The 5,210-nt window shown below is 35.5% G+C and overlaps 1 pseudogene; it reads left to right on the forward strand.

Annotated features, from left to right (window-relative positions):
* Positions 1-3,915: 3,915 nt before the first annotated feature.
* On the forward strand, positions 3,916-4,841 carry LOC116899548 (annotated as a pseudogene).
* The last annotated feature ends 369 nt before the right edge of the window (positions 4,842-5,210 follow it).

Genomic DNA, 5,210 nt, shown 5'->3' on the forward strand with positions numbered 1-5,210 from the left:
TCCATGGTGAAGTGGCCAGGGTGACAATAGAAAAATATTTGGAAAAATAACCTTAATTATAGTTAAACTTTTGTATCACAATTAGTGTAGGTTTTTGTATTTTTCCTAAGTATGATGCAACTAATTTTTACTAATCACTACTATAAAGTGTAAATTTATCATACTCAATTTTTTTTCATTCAAATACTGTGCTCAGATCATCTGTAAAGTTAGTAGATCCCTTCTTTATGATACTGCAACTAGATGATCTGGCATGTTAATAATTTTTCTTTCTATATATATTTGTGAACAAATACTTTTTTCAGACAAATCAACTCTTCATCAGATAAAATAAAGACCTTTAAAATACAAACGTATATATACTACTGTAAAAGCTTCTTTGTTATATATGCATCATATATAAGGAGAGTGTAAGCACAGTTACCTTGTAGCAAGGAACAATGCACAACTCCCTTCTAGATACCATAGGCTATCAAATAAAAGTCCAGTGCCAAGAATGGGTTACCTCTATTGCAGCTGTTGGTAATTGAAGTTCTGGAGACCCACTGATGTTGCTGCCTACTCTCATTACTCTTGGGTACCTTCTAGAATTTGATGGTAATAACCTCTTGCTGAAGTAACTGTAAACTACAGTCATAGAACATGGAAAAATAAAAGTTACCAACTTGAAAGCATCACTCTCTCACCACCTAGATGCCATAGTGCTTGAAGATGCTATGCGTACAAAGTGAGGAGAAGAAATTAATCCTACTCAGCTTTGAAACCCTTGGGCTACAGTACTGGTTGTTCTGGAAAGATATGTCCACTGGTAAAACATCAGTTACAAGAGTAACCGTGTTTTTCATGGGATTGCAGGCTTACACCACAAGATGATCCACATGCCTAGCATCAAGTTCTGTGGCTAGAAATAACATATCTACTAAGGAAAAACCTAATTCTATTGTTCTGCTGAGTGGATATAAACTGACTACAAATGACATGTCTCTATACCCATAGATTAGTGTATCTCTCAGTCATCATTGCAAGTGCTTACTTTTGTACCTCATAGACTCACAACTGGACCGTGCAGAGGATGAGAAATACACCGTGCTCAACCCCAAATGAGACATATCTCTAGGCTCAGGGATCGTTTAGGAATAGAAAGAAAAAAATCTAATGATCAGAAGCTTTGGATAACTATGTCAAATTATTATTTTCTAGATGCAACAGGATAATTGCACCTGTGAACTCACAGGGCCTTGACCATATGCACAAGGCTGGAATAAATTTAATTCATTCAAAGTCCCTAGATGGAGGCGTAGCTGCAATTTTCCACTTCTAGGCAATTGATAGCAGTTTGAAAACAGGGATTCAGTTTTATTTAAGGGTATGGTAGTTGGTAGGTAGACCACATTCTAGAGTATGGCCACATACTCAGAGATATATGAACAACACATATTGGATCCAATGGATTATTCTTAAAAGGCATGAAGTTACAAAGTTATTAGCTTAGGACAGATTTGGAGGAGATAGGGAGAAAAGTGGGTATAAACATCATCAAAAATATTATATGAAATTTTCAAGATTCAATAAATACTTTTAAAAAGGATAGAAGGAAATTTTAGTTGTACAATATTATAAGGTTGTCTAACGAATATTATAAACATAACAGAAATATAAATATTTAAATGTAGAAAATAAATGATAAGAACCAGATCATGATAAATATTTAATATACAGCTATCAAAAATCTAAATTTTTCCTAAAGCAGAGATATATTTTTAAAATATGATGAATTAAAATAAGCAGCAAATTTATTCTAACATCTATATGTATATTTATAAAACATCAAATACAATTTTATTTATTCATATCAAATATTACTATACTAATACATATTTAAAGTATATTTTAAAATATGAGTATATTTGTTTTTTATTTATATACATAACCTTATAATTATAATTATTACATTATTTTATAATATTAAGTATATATCTCATATAAACACTACAAATTTTATTATAGATGTAATTTTCATATGCATATCTATACACAAGTTTTGTGTATTGTTGCATGCTTCAGTGTTTATTTATACATGTACATAGATATATTTACTTATAAAATCATTGATTATGCCTCACAGACAACTTTTCTGACTAGAAGCTTTAGGTGGACCATTATCTTTGGTTGTTAAGCATAATTTACCTTATTGTCATACCCTGAGTTAGTTGCTTAGTATTTAATGCACATGTTAAGGCCTTATGTACTTCAGGATTATAAATAGATTTCACATAAATTAAATAATATTTTAGTTCAGTTTAAGTTGCTTTGAGAACACCATGACCAAAATCCACAGTTCATCAAGAGAAGCCAAACCTATACACAAGGGAGGACTATTAGGTTAAAAGTATGGGGGATGCTACTAACTGGTTCAGTCCCTCCTTCATCTTCATATATCATTCTTATGTAGCACAGACTCACCTGTCCAGAAATTTTAGTGCCCAGAGTGAACTGATGATCCTCCATCAATTAGCAATTAAGAAACTGACCCACTTATATTCCCCCAGGCTAACTCTATGCAGATAATTCCTGAACTGAGCCTCCCCTTGGATAGTCAAGTTGACAATGATTAGCTATCACATGAGACATGAACTTTTTAACTGCTCCTATTACTCACTGAATTCTATGTGTTGATTGCCAGGGAGGGAGTCAATACATGAACAAAATAATGGAATAAATTAATATTATTTATAGGAACAGAAACTGAATACTGAGAAATACATAATTAGCATGCTTGTTTTTGTTAACATCATGAAAATAGAACCCATACTCATACTCTGAGAGTATTTTGAATATGGGAAGCCCTATTTCTGAGCATCCGTTATTCCTAAAATAATTACCACAGCATATTATTATCTCCCCTGAATTCTCATGACTCTAATATTAATTTCCATTCTTTATTATAGTAACATACCTTGTTTTCTATACATTTTATGATGGGTGTGTTGAATAACATGAATTTCTGTCTAGTTTATCTCTTGCAGTGATTATCATCACATCTTCCACACTACAAATATTTTTAAATGTATAAAACGTTGAGCTGTACAATTTTATTCTGTATGTCGTAAAAGATATGGTTCTGATTGTTGTGAATTACAGGAGTTCACTTCATTTAGTGATTTTTTTATTATATTTTGTGAATTGTGGATTCGGGTTTCTCAAACACTTACTTGCCTGCTGTTTGATTTATGCCATACACTGCCTCACTATGACTTCCCACAATCTGCACTTAGGCTCCCCTGCTACCAACCAGCAAACTGATCTTATTTAGATGCTAGAGGAGGCATAGTAAAGCAAGAGCAGAGATGGAATAAAACCTCTTAAAATGGAAGATGTTCCTAACTTCCAACTCATGTCTTATCACCAAACACTCATTTCTTACTTTAATATCAAAAAACTGATTGAAATTCTTGGGTGTTTAACTCAGTAAGAGTGGGGAAGAGGGCTCAGTGGGGAAGAGCCCTTGCTGAGCAAACATGAGAGCATGATTTGGGATGAACAATACTCATTAAAACAAAGAGTGCAAAGACTTCTGGTCCCTATACACCAAGTACTGGAGGATGGAGACAGGCAGACATTAGGATCATTCAAGCCAGACATCTAGAATAAAGAGTAAGCTTTAATTCAATAAGAGGTCCTGTCTCTAACTAATAAGGCAGAGAATAATAAAGGAAGTTGGTGTTCTCAGGTCTCCAGCAAACACACCTGCACACTCACATGCATGTTACATACATACATACAAAAGACACAAGAGAAAGCACAGAGTAGAAATAGAGAGGCTCTATATTAATGTTGTAGACTAGAGAACTTTTTTTATCAAAAAAAAATGTAACTTATTGGACACTTCATTATCTTATCCCTTTCTGTCTTTTGATGCTCCTGAGGAAGTATCATTGCAGGTTCTCATCACTCTATCAGCATGTCTGTCAGTCTCCCAAGGAGCCAGAACAGCTGCAGAAGCTTTAAACTAATGGATGAGAGTCTGAGGAGTCATTTTGAGCAATGGGGTACACTCACCGACTGTGTGGTAATGAGAGATCCAAACACGAAGAGATCCAGGGTCTTTGGATTTGTCACCTGTGCCACGGTGGTAGAGGTGGATGTTGTTGTGAATTCAAGACCACACAAGGTGGGTGGAAGAGTTGTGGACTCTAAGAGAACTGTGTCAAGAGAAGATTCTCAGAGACCAGGTGAAAAAGATCTTTGTTGGCTTCATTAAAGAAGACATCAAAGAACATCACTTACAAGCTTATTTTGAGCAGCATGGAAAAAATTGAAGTGACAGAAATTATAAGTGACAGAGCCAGTTAGAAAAAGAGGGGATTTGCTCTTGTCACCCTTGATGATAATGGCTCTGTAGATAAGATTGTTATTCAGAAATACCATACTGTGAATGGCCACAACTGCCAAGTAAGAAAAGGTCTGTGAAGGAAGAGATAGCTAGTGCTTCATCCAGACAGAGAGCTTGAAATGGTTCTGGAAATTTTAGTGGTGGATGTAGAGGTGGTTTTTGTGGTGATAATGAATTGGGTCAAGAAGAAAATCTTCAGTGGTCCTGGTGGCTTTGGTGGCACCTGTGGTGGTGGTGGATATGGTGACAGAGGGTGTGGGGGGCAGTGGCGATGGCTATAATGGATTTAGTAATAGTGGGAAGCAATTTTGGGGGTGGTGGAAGCTATAATGATTTCAGCAATTATAACAACCAGTCTTTAGATTTTGGACCAGTGAAGGGAAGAAACTTTGGAGACAGGAGCTCTGGTTTTTATGGTGCTGGAGGACAGTACTTTGCTAAACCATAATTTAAGGTGGCTATGGAGCCACCTTATGGCAGCAATAGCCATGGTAGGGGCATAGCCAGAAAACAAAGCTTAGCAGGAAGGAGGGCTTGAGAAATGATAGGGAAGCCACAGGTTAAAACAGATTTGTGAACTTAGCTAAGCACAGTGGTGGCAAGGCCTAGCTGCTACAAAGAAAAGTTTTTAAACAATAATTCTGTGTGTGGGCAAAAGCTCTGGGACTGCATTTGTGACTAATTTTATAATGGGTTATTTTAGTTTCTGTTCTGTGGAAAGTGTAAAGCATTCCAACAAAAGGTTTTACTGTAGACCTTTTTCACCCGTGCTGGGGAATGCTAAATGTAATAGTCTGATTAGGAATGCATGTGTCTC

The sequence above is a fragment of the Rattus rattus genome, chromosome 1 (assembly GCF_011064425.1).
Source record: "Rattus rattus isolate New Zealand chromosome 1, Rrattus_CSIRO_v1, whole genome shotgun sequence".
Lineage (NCBI taxonomy): Eukaryota > Metazoa > Chordata > Mammalia > Rodentia > Muridae > Rattus > Rattus rattus.